The 15,972-nt window shown below is 34.7% G+C and overlaps 1 protein-coding gene across 4 annotated transcripts in view; it reads left to right on the top strand.

Annotated features, from left to right (window-relative positions):
- Positions 1 to 15,972, top strand: part of LOC136026840 (carbonic anhydrase 1-like) — a 54,343-nt gene continuing 38,371 nt past the window's right edge. For 2 of the 4 annotated variants that reach the window (XM_065703553.1, XM_065703550.1), the window contains exon 1: positions 5,993 to 6,146. The gene's annotated coding sequence lies outside the window, so the exon portion shown is untranslated. Of the gene's footprint in view, positions 26 to 5,992; positions 6,147 to 10,046; positions 10,069 to 15,972 lie in introns of those variants that run through there. The other 2 variants (XM_065703551.1, XM_065703552.1) reach the window with 2 other exon arrangements.

Here is a 15,972-nt window from a genome sequence, read left to right as displayed (position 1 = left end):
TCTATCTTAGGAATGAGTTCAAAAGGTATACTTTTCTTATTGAAAATAGAATAGAACGTTTTGACTATATGTATAACAAGTATCTTACCTAAAGATTCCATGAAGTATATTTTTGAAGGGAAATTGATTCTTGTGTACAGCATTAATCCTGCTTACTAATCATCTAATTGTTTAATTAATCATTCCAAACGACTAACTAATGATTAATCGTTTTGAATGACATTGTTTGACATGCAAAACCAAATGAGGACTAAAAGTGTCAACTTAAAATTCAAACTTGTCAACTGCTATTGATGCTATTGACTATTGACCTATTGACTATTGACTATATATTACTGCTATTGACCAATTTTCGATCTTCCTGAAGCTGTGTGTTTATATTCGAACGAATTTTATTTATTCTGATTTTAATGGCTTTGGAAGACAATGGAACTCTTTATTTCTTCAAAATATCTTCTTTTATATTCAAAAATTTTAATTTATCAAAATAAGATGTATTTTTTATTACTAGGTCTTTTAGAAATAAAATTATTATTGTGCCTTCTGTGGATATTTGCGCCAGAGCAGCACTTCAGGAATCAAAGAGACACCTGCGGATCTGGAGCTGCACTTCGCCGACCATTGGTTTGAACCAATGATGTACCAATCACGACTCTGAAAAAAAAAACAAGTTTTTAACGGAAAGTAAGGAGCGACATTAAAACTTAAAACGAACAGAAATTACTTCGTATATGAAAATGGATGTTTCCTCATCAACGCCCCGCTCTTTACGCTAGAGTTTTTTATTGTTTTAAAAAGTAGAGTTAAGAGAAAGAGTCAAACTCTTTAAGAGAGTTTAAAAGTAGTTTGAAAAAGTAAACTGTTTTAAAAAGTCGAGTTAAGAGAAAGAGTCAAACTCTTTAAGTTAAGAGAAAGAATCAAAAGAGAAACGAGCAAATTGAACTCTGCTAAAATAATTTTTATAATATCTTATAGAATTATTTTGAAAATCAAGAGGTAAAATGCTTGTGGGTTGGTCCAATGGGCAGTTAGCCCTCTATTTTGTTCAAATATTCAGAGTTGTTTACCAACAAGTAAAACCCCTTATTTTTAAATTCCGACTTTCTATGATGCTTATTGTGCATCCAACCTCTCAAGCTGCAATTGGTCCTTAGACTGATTAAATAAAAAAAAAACAAGTTTTTTTAACTGAAAGTAAGGAGTGACATTAAAACTTAAAACAAACAGAAATAACTTCGTATACGAAAGGGGCTGCTTCCTCATCAACACCCCGCTCTTTACGCTAAAGTTTGATTCTTTCTCTCAACTCTTCTTTTTAAAACAGTCAGAAATTTTAGCGTAAAGATCGGGGCGTTGAGGATGAAAAGCCGCTTGAAACTTCTATAATACGGTTCTCTGATACGCTGAATCTAATGGTGTGATTTTCGTTAAGATTGTATGACTTATAGGGGGTGTTTCCTCCTATTTTCTAAAATAACGCAAATTTTCTCAGGCTCGTAACTTTTGATGCGTAAGACTAAACTTGATGAAATTTATATATTTGAAATCAGCATTAAAATGCGATTCTTTTGATGCAGCTATTGGTATCAAAATTCCTTTTTTTAGAGTTTTGGTTTCTATTGAGCCGTATCGTTCCTTACTACAGTTCGTTACCACGAACTGTTTGACTGGTCAAAGTTTGTAACTTGTAGCCCCTCCCACGGGGACTGTGGGGGAGTAAGTCGTCCCCAAAGACATAGTTATAAGGTTTTTCGACTACGTTGAATAAAACGGCTATCTCAGAATTTTGATCGTTGACTTTGGGAAAATAATTAGCGTGGGAGGGGGCCTTGGTGCCCTCCAATTTTTTTGGTCACTTAAAAAGGGCACTAGAACTTTTCATTTCCGTTAGAATGAGCCCTCTCGCAGCATTCTAGGACAACTGGGTTGATACGATCACCCCTGGGGAAAAGAAAACAACAACAAAAAAACAAATAAACACGCATCCGTGGTCTGCCTTCTGGCAAAAAATACAATATTCCACATTTTTGTAGATAGGAGCTTGAAACTTCTACAGTAGGGTTCTCTGATACGCTGAATCTGATGGTGTGATTTTCGTTAAGATTCTATGACTTTTAGAGGGTGTTTCTCCCTATTTTCTAAAATAGTGCAACTTTTCTCAGGCTTGTAACTTTTGATGGAACTTGTGAAACTTATATATTTAAAATCAGCATTAAAATACGATTCTTTTGATGTAGCTATTGGTATCAAAATTCCACTTTTTAGAGTTTTGGTTACTATTCAGCCGGGTCGCTCCTTACTACAGTTCGTTACCACGAACTGTTTGATACAAAGTTTTGTTGCCAAGTAGTTTTCAGGCTTGTTGTTGTTGTTGTTGTTGTTTGGGGTTTGACGCGTTCAACCAATAGGTCATATGCGTTCGTATCACTCAGTTGTTCTGTGCCTTCTATAATCACTAGCTTGCTTGGGTGTCACTTCAGTCAGTATTGATTGAGCCAGAACAGTATCACTTGACTTGCTAATGGAGGGGGGTTATTTGCCTGCAGCAACAGCCTGCGTTGAAAAACGGGAATCAAAGTACTGCAACTATGCATTGTCAAACAGCAATTAAAATACATGTACAACACAATAATAAAAAGTAATACAATTTTTACACATTATAACCAATATCAATACAACTAAATGTCGATAAAATATATCTAAAATGATAAATAGGGCAATTCTAAAAATCCTATGGAACAGATAAAAAAAAAAAAAAAAAAAAAAAAAAAAAAAAAAAAAAAAAAAAAAAAAAAAAAAAAAAAAAAAAAAATATAGGGAATGAGCCAAACCAGTAGTCTTAACAAATTTACCTAATAGGTTTGTGCTTAGTTTTCAGGCTTAAGTGTGATTATAGTAAAGCTGAATTGTTTGCGCAAAATATTTTGACTGTCCCAGAAACTTAAATAAACGAGCTGTTCTCAATAGTATATTACTGGATTACTAGAATAATGGCATTAAGTCCCAATAACTCGGGGTAGGTCATCACTAAGAGTGACTCTTAACCTGCCAAATTATCATGAATCTAGACTTCCAAATTCTGAGAAGCTTAAATCCGAAAGTCCAGAATGTGCAAAATCCGGGAGGTGAAGACTCATTTTTTACCAAGGATAACCGCGAGCGACGTGAAGCGTTATGAGCGGAAGTTTTGTGAAGATCCATGACAGTCCCGAGTCTGCGATGGATCTTTTCTTAGAGAAGTGGCAACCCTGTGCCTGCATATAGGGGCTGATATGGGATATTCTTCCTTTAAAATTAATAAAGAAGCCTCAGGGGAATTGCTTTCCTAAAACAATACATGTTCCGATTTCTATTTTGATCGTTTTAAGGACATCTAAAGATAAAGCTTTGGTATGCATAGTTAAAAGTGAAGTTTTTTGACGGTAGATGAATTTACCGTTTCTCTTTTAAATAATGTGAAATTTATACTTGAGAGATGATGACTTTTAATGAAAAGTTTTATTTTTAACGCGACCAGTAGCAACGTCGTTCAGTGGCACATAAGAACATTCAATTTATAATTGAACATACAACTGGGAGTCGAACATACGATCGTATATACGAACATACAGTTTACAATCGAACATACAACATTCACTTTATAATCAAACATACCATCGAACATACGAGCATACAGTTTATAATCGAATATACAACACTTAGTTTGTAATCGAAAATACAATCGGACATACGAACATACAGTTTATAATCGAACATACAACATTCAGTCATAAGACATTCCTGGCCGTCATAAACTTGATGGCAAGTCCAATCGCAATAGGTTGTTACCAAATTGAATAGGTTGTGACCAAATTAAATTACTTTCCAATAGTACTATATGAATGCAAAATAGTTATGTCCAGTGTTCCCGTGGAAACAGGTTTTAATTTTATTTTTATAGTTAGTCTGAGAATTTAACTAAGAAAAACATTGCAAATCTGTTGCTGAATAATGTGGCTTTATTTTTACAGAAGTATTTTTGGTAGTGGAGTGTTGAAACTTTCACCCCATTATTGAATTGTCTCTTTCCATCCTACGGAGGAAAAATAAAGAAAAAATAACAAGATTGTTGTGTTTTACTTATGTGTTCAAAAGTCCACTTTTATGTTATTCGTTCATTTTGTAACGTATTTTCTCAAAACCAATCACATTGTCCCTCGTTTCTGAAGAGAAAATAGCAACGCTTTTTAAAATGAAAATAATTAATGCTTAGTGACAAATCTAGATCGACATTGAAAGCCATTTTTTGGAGGCATAAATTACTGCACCTTATTTGACTTGATTAGTTCTTTAGCGAGGAATATTAAACCAGTAAAAAGAAAAAAGTATTAGAGTTACAACATTCTTCGCAAGCAATTTCTTAGGCAATTTCACAAACAATTTCAATTTCACAAACGCTTTAATACATTATTTTTTCTCCCTTCCTCTCACCTGACGCTTTGTATTGCAGGGACAGTGTTAGAAATTTAAAATCCAGGTCCTTTCATTGGAAAGCGATAGTTCTAGCTCTCTTTTCCAGCACCCTTCTTGTGCCTTTTTTTGCTACTCCCCTCCCTCGTAATCGCCATGGTATCAGATCAGAATTTTGAAAAAACCCTTTCTTTCAGAGTAGTAGAAAAGCGCGATAGAAAAGTCGCCAGGGATTGGTTAAAATCTTTCAAGGATCGTTCTCTGTATCGACTGGATAAATTTTGTTTTTGGGATAGAAGATGACCCTCGAGGGCCCAGAGAAAGGCCGAAAACTTTTTGTTCCTTATCAGCTTGAAACTTTAGCTATAAGTCTTTGGGGACAAGAGGACAAGTTTTTTCCATCAGTTCGAAACTTATGTCACTTATTTCTCTTGGTAATGGGGACCTCAATGTAGAGACAAAAGAAATGAAAAATGTTGGTTTTCCTCAGATAGGGCCCAGAAAAGGGCTAGGAGCTTTTATTACAGATTAGTTTGTTGCTGTGAGGCTGCGTATTTACCTTTGACTATTAAATCAATATTCTTGTTTTTTATGCTTGACCTTTGCGTTTTCAGTAAAGCACTAGTTTTCTGAAATCCTTTAAACATAAGGAAATATCACAGAAGATTGATTTGCACTTGTTCTATTGATATATGTTAAATAGGCTGGGAATTAATGATTTTTATTCGTTTTTACTTTCAACTTATTTTAACCTCCTAGCTGGGAAGTAATGATTTTTGTTCGTTTTAGTTTCAACTGTTGAAGTGGTTAGGTTAGGAAATATATTTAGTATATTGCGCTCTGAGTAGCCTGATTTTCATAATTCTCTGTTGTAGTTTCCATAATTTTGTTACTTAAGTATTAAATTTTCATCTTATTATGGTATACATCATTAGGATTAACCTATATTCACTTCTTTGGTGTGGTCACCCTAACACGCATGTAACAAGAGCCCTTTGAATAAATATTGTGCCTAAACTTTACTTAAAAAAAATAATAGATTTAGTATAATCGTAGATTCCATATTTGCTAGTAATTACCCGCTGACTAGAAATTCGTCTCGCTCTTTACGCTAAAGTTATTTACTGTTTTATAAAGTAGAATTGAGAGAAAGAGTCAAACTTTAGTGTAAAGACCGGGACGTTAAGGAGGGAACAGCCCTTTCGTACACGGAGTAATTTCTGTTCGTTTTAAGTTTTAATGTCGCTCCTTACTTGCAGTTAAAAAAACGTGTTTTTTTTCTTATTTAAAGATCGTAGATTCTATATTTGCTAGTAAATCCCCGCTTACCCTAAACTTGTTTCCTCTTTAGCATTGCGTAAATATCGCCTGAATCTGTTTCTGACGCTTGCGGAATCCAATCTAGACAGGATTTTTATGGTAGCAGTCTTTTTGTGAAAGTAGAATCAATTGTCATATGAGGTTGGACTGAATGCACAGTGTTTATCAGTATACACCAGAGCTGACCCGAATCCATGCCCTAGTTTTTTATAGGGACTCGTATTGAAGTAAAACCTGATTGCTAATCGGAAAACGTTCTTAAAAAATAATAAGACTTTACCAGTTAGGTTTTCTAAGCCAGTGATTAAACATAGTTGGTGATATATCAAACTAACAACTTATCAATAGAATCAATAGATTGGCTAAGTAGAAAAGCAGTAAGTCTTAAATGAGAGGTGCTACTCAGAGGAAGGGGGTGGGGTTGAACCCCAAGATATTGATTTTTTTTCTTGAAAATAGCAATAAGAGTGCCATCTTGATTTTGAAAAGTATATTCTGAATCCCAGTATTTTTTGGAGATTTTCTTCCCCCTACATTAGCTCTAGAACGCCTATCACTTAAAGTCTTTTTAGTGCAATCTTTAGAGAGAATTAAAAAAAAAAACATGTTTTTTTAACGGTAAGTAAGGAGCGACATTAAAACTTAAAACGAGCTAAAATTACTTCGTATATGAAAGGGCCGGCTTCCTCATCAACGCCCCGCTCTTTACGCTAAGGTTTGACTCTTTCTCTTAACTGTACTTTTTAAAACAGTAAAAAACTTTAGCATAAAGAGCGGGGCGCTGATGAGGAAGCAGCCCCTTTCATATACTTCATATATTCATATACTCATATACCACTTGCATATACTACGTATATGAAAGGGGCTTTTTCCTCATCAATGCCCCGCTCTTTACACTAAATTTGACTCTTTCTCTTAACTCTACTTTTTGAAACAGTAAAAAACTTTAGCGTAAAGAGCGGGCCGTTGATGAGGAAGCAGCCCCCTTCATATACGAAACAATTTTTGTCCGTTTTAAATTTTAATGTCACTCTTTACTTACCGTTAAAAAAACTTGTTTTTCTTAATTAATTTCTGAACGTTTTTGAATCAATGTATGTTTTAATTTTGGCTCTTCGCAGATGAATAATTAAAACGAAGTTTGTATATCTATTTTTTTTTTTAGCTAAATGGCTATCTCATAGTCTTGATCGAATGATTTTGAGAAAAGAGGAGCGGGGGAGGAGGCCTAGTTGCCCTCCGATTTTTTGGTTACTTAACAAGGCAACTGAACCTTTTAATTTTTACAAATCTTTTTATTAGTAAAAGATATACGTAACTTACAAATTAACTTACATAAAGAAATTCTATATTCTCGTGTTCTTATTACATATATGAAGGTGTTCACCCCTTCGTCAGTACCTCCCTCTTTACTCTAAAGTTTAAATTTTGTCCCAATTTCTGAAGAATGGCCCCTGAATCACAAAAGCCGTATTGAAATTACTAAAAATACTTTAGCGTAAAGAACGAGGTATTAGGAGGAGGTGAGCCCATCATATGCAGAATAATTTCTTTTCGTTTTAAGTTTTAATGCGTCTCCTTACTGTCAGTTGAAAAAAACTTTTTCACATTTATTTTTTCATTTTTTTAAATAATGCTAGAGAATCCTGCGCTCCTTTCATGAAATATTTCTTCCTCCATGGCATAGTATCAAAACGGCCAAAGAGGTCGAAACTATTTTTATGAAAACCAGGGTCAAGAGTTAGGCAATGCTCAAATGACTGAAATAAATGACAGAAAAGATCTTTAAAACATATACTTAGTAATTTAAGTTCATTTTAAGTTTTAGTGTTACTCCTTACTTTCAGTTGGGTAAAAACTTTTTTTTTTATTTAATAACAACCGCGAGCTGAAGACATACAAAATCTCAAACTTAAATTCTAAGATTGACCGGAAAATAACACAAACAAATTATTGCTTATATTGGGCATTATTTAACAAAGTTCCAACTTTGGCATAAAGAACAAATATTGACGAGGGGATAAACTTACTAATATACGTAGTGTGAGGGGGTTTACCCCCTCGTCAATACTTCGCTCTTTACGCTAAAATTCAAATTTTGTTCTAATTCTTAAAGACTGAGCCTGAATCACAAAGGCCATTTAATTAGAATAACCACTGGGAGGATACGATTACCTCTTGGGAAAAAAACAGCAAATAAACACGCATATGTGACTTTTCGACTGGTAAAAAAAAAATTAAAAATTCAAAATCTGTTCAGATAGGAGCTTGAAACCTCCACAGAAAGGTTCTCTGACGCGCTGAATCTGATGCTGTGATCTCCATTATAATTCTATGGCTTTTATGAGGTATTTCCCCATTTTTCGAAAATATGGCAAATTTTCTCAGGCTCATAACTTGTGATGGGTAGGACTGAACTTGGTGAAACTTCTATATTTAAAATCGGTATGTAAATCAAACTCTTTTGATGTATCTCTTGGTATGAAAATTCTATTGAGTTTTGGTTACTATTGAGCCGGGTCACTACAAACTGTTTGATAGATTTAATTATATATTTTGTATAGTTGTTAAAACATTTTTTGGTGGCTTCTTTTTCTGGATTACGACTATAAACTCCTACTTAGAGGGGAGGATCAAGCGATAAATTTATGTATGGACATAGTATGTTCAAACATGAATATATAAAAACAAGTTGTTGCTCCTTAATTAAGATTTGTATTTTTGAATATGGACGTTTGCTAAACCCTGAACAGCGTATTTTAATTTGATTGAATACAATTTCAGTTTTTTAACTTCCAAGTAGAGGTAGAATTGTTTCACGATATTTGTTGTATTGCCTTGTGATATCTCAAAGCAAAGTGAATGAAAGTTTTTTTTGAAAATTCAAAAGAACAATCTTTGTGTAAGGATATGCAATTACGTAACTTCATACAAAAATAATCCTAGCTCAACGGATATTTTATTGGGGGGGATCTTTTTTTCTCGGTAATCCTCAATATATTTTGTAGGTTACTTTTGCAATCCTATTTACTTGGTTAGCAGTGAATATTTTTTTCGTCTTTGCTCGACTATCCAGAGGGTACAGGCCAATGCATTCATCTGCTCAAATGAGCACATGGTTGAACATTTTAGTGTACCCTGTGACGGATAAAGGACATTGGAAATAAAATTTTCAAAACTGTTCTAGTTTTATTTGGCTTGATATATTAGAGGAGGGGGTTGTATTTAGTTGTAATTTTAATTTGCAACTTTAAGATGAGCATTTATGTAACTTAACTGATTTTTATTACCGTTCTTTTACCAGGATTCAGGGGCCCCTTGGATTTGAAACTAGACATACCAGAATATTGAAGCTGGCAAATAATTTCAGACAAAATTAACATGGCTATTGGAGAAAAAATTGCTAACTAGCTAAGTGCGGTGGCTGGTTAGGACTCTATTTGGCAATTAAAATTCGTAAATATATCCTTGCAGAAATTTGCGACTGAATTTAAAAAAAAAACTTTGTAAGCGGTGTCTGAGTTTTGAGAAAAGCACATAATTATTAGACACAAACGAACCCACTTTCTGAATTAGTACCTAGCTCTTATCCTAAAGACGTCTATATTTTTTGTAATCGATTTCTTATATACCAATATCCATCCCATGCATAAAATATACTTTGATCCCTCAGTAATTTAAAATCATTCTCTACGGTATGTTTTTCTGCTACGGAAGGATATAAAATGCAACATTAATTCGTCTAAGTCGGAATTGTCTTTGAGAAAATGAGACATTGACTTTGTTGACATGGGATGGCACATATTTGATAAGAAATGGGCAGTCAAGATGGAACTAAGGTTATAGAATATGCCAGGAGTATTTGGGTTCACAAGTGAATAGGCATACCAACTTATCTCCAGCGCAGATCTTTTGGTCTAATAAGACTCCCAACACCTTTCTTTTTGGCAACGCCAAGCCGTCTTATCACCAAAGGTTCAACAACGTAGTTGCAAAATTAACACAGCAGGGGAGTGCCAATCGCGAACAAACTAATTAGAATACTATAAATAGTTTTGACTTCGAATCGTAAGCTAACATAAGCAGACCGATCTGGGCGGAACCATTTTTAAGCTAAATGAATGATTGGCATTTTTATTATCTTGTCTTGAAACATGGCTAGACATTTTCAGAGAGCCATTTTAAGACTGTATTCCTCATTCTTCTAAGTTACCGATGTTTCGTCTTGTTGAAATTTGTAAGTTTTCTTTACTAAGATGATTAGTCCAATTTATGAGTTGAAAAGCAGAAGATTTTAAGGTAACTTTTCGCTCCTTTGTGTTCTTTACAATTGGCGAATATTTTCATCTGAATAATATACTACCCTTACAGTTCCCTAAAAGCTGGCTCTTTGGCCCTGCTTTAGGCATGAATTTGTGTCAATTAGGACTTAACCACAAACCAATTAGTTTTGGGGGGGACCATTTTAAAGGTTTTTTCCCTCCTGGATTGTTGAATCAATGGTGTCATGTATGTTTCAGGTATATTTCAATAGTGCACAATTTTCATGCTTACGGACAATTTCCTCCTCTCAAACTAACCTCCATCGAATGCTCCTAATTAAGTGGCATTCAGGGGTAGTAAGCCCCATCGAGCCAACTCCGTGCGAAAAATGGGATTTTGACATTTTTTTTCAAACTTCCTGGAAGCATCAACTTTTATCTTAGCTCCTTAGCCTATCTTTTGTAGCCTAATTCAATTGCCTGAAAACCCTTATTATTTCTTAGCCTTTGTGACATAGTCTTTATCTTCCATTTTTTGTGGTAACCCCTAGTCCCCTACCTTACACTTTTCACCTTCTCTTGTAAGAAATTACGAGTTTGTTTACAACTAAGTAACCTGTATATTCTCTAACTTTGGGTTATTCCAATCAGGCATGATCACGGGGTGACATGGGCTCATCTCCCATCCAGGAAATGTCAAGATTTTTGTTCCCCCTTTTTTTCTAGTATTTCCAGATGCGCTATTTCACTAATAGCTTTTGTTCTTTTGACTCGTGTCACACCCTACGGACGTAGCTAACCCCTAAGTTAACTATAGCATAAACCATATACTTACTCATCAGCTTTTTTCTATCTTTTCTTGCCATAATAGATTCAAGAACGTTTCATCTAACTGGTTAGTTTTACTGTCTTGTTGTCTGATGCCAACTCATTAATCCTACTATTGACCCACAAACCACTGAATTTTGACCTGTTCTTCCAGACAAGGGTCAGGTCTGATTGCAAAATCCGTTTTGTAATATCTCAAAGTTAATTCCTATGCGATAATAGAACTAGAAATCTGGCAAATGCAAGTGAAAGTTTTTTAGTGATTAGGAACTGACTAAACTGCCGTTTTTTTCCTTCTTTGCTAATGGTTCTTTACTAAGGCAACAAAAGAGCGTTGGATTCGATACTAATATTAGATTAAATAATAAAAAAGTTTTTTTTTACTGCAAGTAAAGAGCGACATTGAGACTTAAAACGAAGAGAAATTATTCTGTATATGAAAGGGTTTGTCCCCTCCTGAACGCCTCGCTTTACGCTAAAGTTTGACTCTTTGTCACAAATCTACTTTAAAATAATAAAAATAGCTTTAGCGTAAGGAGCGAGGCGTTGAGGAGGGGACAACCCCTTTCATATACGGAATAATTTCAGTTCATTTAAGTTTTAACGTCGCTCCTTACTTGCAGTTATAGACCCTTTCTCAGAACGCTACTTTTTAAAACAATGAAAAAAACTTTAGCGTAAAGAGCGGGGTGTTAAGGAGGGAGCAGCCCTTCATATACGGAATAATTTCTGTTTGTTTTAAGTTTTAATGTCTCTCCTTACTTTCAGTTGAAAACGTTTCAGTTTCTGAACGTTTTGAATTAATATTTGTTTTGATTTTGGCTCTCCGCCCATGAATATTAAAATCTGCATATTAATTTTTTTGTGGCTAAATGGCTTTCTCATAGTTTTAATTCGACGATTTTTAGAAAAAAGGGGTGGGATAGGAAGCCTATTTACCCTCCAATTTTTCAGTTACTTAAAAAGGCCCCTAAAACTTTTAATTTTTTTTACGAACGTGTTTATTAGTAATAAATATACGTAACTTACAAAATATCAACGTAACGAGCATCTATATCCATATATTTTTATTACGTATATGAGAGGGTTCGTCCTCTCGTCAATACCTCGCTCTTTCCATTAAAGCTTAAATTTTATCCCAGTTCTTTAAGAATGAATCCTGAATCACAGAGGTCGTAGAATAAATAGTTTGAATTGCAAAAAAATACATTAGCGTAAAGAGCGAAGTATTTAGGGGAAGACAAAGCTCCTCATATGTGTAATAATTTCTTTTTGTTTTAAGTTTTAATGCTGCTCCTTACATCTAGTTGAAAAACTTTTTCATATTTATTTTTTCATTGTTAGTTTTAAAGAATGCTAAAAAATTCTGCGCCCCATTCATGGAATTTTTCTTCCCCCATGATAAATTCTCCATGGAAAGACCTTCCCACCTAACCTCTCCCTCGATTCCTCTTCCCCAACCATAAAAAAGCCCCCTTAAAACTTCTGTACACTTCCTAATAACCATTTCTATATGTAAACAATGGTCAAAGTTTGTGACTTTCAGCCCTTCCCCTGGGGACCGTGGGGGAGTGGGGACTTTAACAAATATTTGTTTAAAGAGCAAGGTATTGAAAAGAGACAACCGCCCTCATATACTTAATAATGTCTGTTCGGTTTAAGTTTTAATGTTGCTTCTTACTTTCATTGTAAAACTTGTTTTTATTTAACTCCTGATTTCTTTTCAAATTCTTGCTCAGAAATCCAGCTCCTCTCAATGAAAAATTCTCTTTCCTCACAAAAAATTATAACCCCTCTCCTCCAGGAAAATCCTCCCAGAAAAACGTCTGTATGATTCCCAATAACCAACACCATATGCAAACAACGTGGGGGTCATCAATGTGGCGGTCATCAATGAAACAATGTGGGTCATCCTCAAACATGTAGCTATTAGATTTTTCAACTATACTGAAAAAATTACTACCTCGGCATTTTATCAAAACTATTTGATTACAGAATAAAGTTTGCCTTTTCGTATCATTGCCAAAAAAAATATAGAGGCTACGTAATTAACGAGAATTTAGCATGCAATAACCATGGTTGGAGCGGTAGTCACAACCTAGTAAAGAGCGAACCCCAGCCCATAGTAACCTAAAGTTAAAAAGACGTTGTGAAAAAAGCTGCCATCTGACAATGACTGAGGAATTGCAGCTATTAACTAGGTTCGTCTTAAAAGTAAAAGTTTATTACGAAACAACATTACGGTGTTTTCAAAAAAAGTTTGAAACCTCATTAGAATGGTGATCAAAGATCAAAATAGAAAGTATATCATTGGAATTAGCATGGTCGAATACCTGATTTAGTGAAATTGTAAACCACTCCTTGAACAATGGATGACGTTACATGGATGACGTAATTTCACTTTGGAACTATGGGGAAAATGAACTTAGGGGTTTTTTAGATCGCCTTAATACATATGATAGGGATTTACAGTTTACCTTAGAAATTGAAATTGCACATAAAATCTCATTCCTAGATGTTCTAATTATTCGTAACTTAGATGAACTCAATTTTACTATTTACAGAAAACCAACACAAAACAATAGATATTTACATTTTGAATCAAACCCCCCCACAAGCTAAAAGAGGTGTCGTAATATCTCTCGTAGATCGTTCCCTGAATATTTGTTCTGATTTCTTTATCACAGCTGAACTAGACTTTATCAGGGACATACTTTTTGGAAGTGGGTATCCTCTTCTATTTATTAATGATACAATTAACCGTAGAGTGAAAAGTCAGTCCCATAAAATCAACGATAATTTACCATGTGAAAATCCTGATAAGCCCCAAAACATAATTTACCTCCCATACATCCCAAAAATCACTAGAAATCTTAAAAAAGTATGCACACAAAATAATCTGTATGTTGTATTTACCAATAATTTGAAAATCATAAATCTCCTAAATTCTGGTAAAGATAAGACTCCAGTTACTCGCCAAAGAGGTGTCTATCAAATACCATGCGAATGTGGCAAATTCTATGTAGGGAGAACCCACCAGAATTTCGAGAAACGCCTACAACAACATAAAGATGATATCACCAAAGCTCTGAATTCTAATAGTATTATTTCTGTTTCTTTTGATTCTGCTTTAAGTAGCCATGTTTCGAAAACCCCAACCACAAAATAATTTTGAAGAATCCGTCATTATTAACAATGACCTAGGCATAAAGCAATTAGTTCGAGAAGCAATTGAAATCAGATTTAAAATTAATAATAATCTTTCCTTAAATAGGGATTTAGGAGAATATTCACTGAATGCTTTATACACAAATTTAATTAAAAATGACCTTACAAAATATTTTAAAAGCCAATAGATATTAACACAGAACCTGTCACAAATAGACCTATAAGATTAGCAGCGAAAAAAGCTAGGCTGGCATTAAAAACCTGTTTTTAAATCATTTTCTTTCATTTAATTGAATTGCCTCGTTTCATAACAATTTATTTTTCAGTCCTGGTTGAACTTCGCTGAGGTAAGGATGCTAGGACGGTTTTGAAAAACTGTTCATTTTAGTTTTATTGATTTTACCCTCTTGTAAGTTGTTTTTCTTATTTGTATTGCTGGGATGGCCTTTGGACAGAGGGCCGAAATATTCATTCTAATTTGTTTCCCACTGTCTCAAATTCCCCACTGTTCTTCTTATTTTTGGTGTTAATACCTTGCTCTTTACGCTAAAGTAATTGTATTAATTTCAACTATTTATTTTACGGCCTTTGTGATTCAGCGGTCATTCTAAAGGAATTGGGACACAATTTGAGCTTTTGAGTAAAGAGTGAGGTATTGACGAGGGGATGAATCCCCTCATATCTATCTATCTATATATATAAAAATAAGTTGTCTGTCTGTGGATCAGGTGACGTCATGTTTCTGTGTCGGCTGACGTCATGTTTTCGACTGACGAAATTACAGACCGGGACATCGGGACACAAATGACGACCGGGACACCGGCACAAAGGGAATATAAATGACGACCGGGACACAAGGAATGTTCGATTAACAATCACCATCAACAAAGCACCGGGACACAAATGACGACCGGGACACAGGGAGTATAAATGATGACCAGGACATAAGTAAAAAAAATTAAAAACTAAAAAAAAGGTAAAAACTACAAAAAAACTAAAAAGAAAAAAAAACTAAAAACTAATAAAAAACTAAAAAAGCTAAAAAGCTAAAAAAAACTAAAAAAGAAAATAGAATGAAAACGGAAAAAAAAATGAAAAATAAAGGAGAAAAACAAAACTAAAAAAAAAAAAAAAAAAACTAAAAAAAGGTAAAATACTAAAACCTAAAAAAAGACCAATTCAAAAACGAATGTATATACAGACCGGGACACAAATGACGACCGGGACACAGGGAATATAAATGACAACCAGGACACTCAAAGAGAAATTACAGACCGGGACACCGGAACACAAATGACGACCGAGACAAAAATGACGACCGGGACACCGCGACACAGGGAATATAAATTACGACTGCGACGCTCAAAGAGAAATTACAAACTGGGACACCGGGACACAAATGACGACCGGGACACAGGGAAACAACAACAACGGGGACGCCGGGGGGCACAGGGGGATATATAAATGACGACAGGGACACAGGGAATGTTCGATTAGCAATCACCATCAACAAAGCTCATGGGCAATCATAAGAATAATGAGGTATAGATCTGAACTCAGATTGTTTTTCCCATGGACAATTATATGTTGCATGTTCAAGAGTCGGTAAACCTGACAATCTATTTATATGCACAGACAATGGGACAGCCAAGAATGTTGTACATTCGCAAGTTTTACGTAGTTAAAAATATATATATATATATCTATCTATATTCACAGGTGGGACACAGGGACGCAACTACAATAGCGCGTAACTAATATGGCGCGTAACGACTTGCGCGCGCGGGGGGGCTTGGGGGGGTGGGGTGAAGCGCCCCCACCAACTAGGTGTTGGGGTGGCGCGAAGTGCCACTCCAACAGCTAGTACGTAATAAAAACATACGAATATAGAAGTTCGTTACGTAAATTAATTCGTAAGTTACGTATATTTTTACTTATAAAAACG

The sequence above is a fragment of the Artemia franciscana genome, chromosome 5 (assembly GCF_032884065.1).
Source record: "Artemia franciscana chromosome 5, ASM3288406v1, whole genome shotgun sequence".
NCBI classification, from domain to species: Eukaryota; Metazoa; Arthropoda; class Branchiopoda; order Anostraca; family Artemiidae; genus Artemia; species Artemia franciscana.
This window is presented reverse-complemented; position numbering and strand designations above follow the sequence as displayed.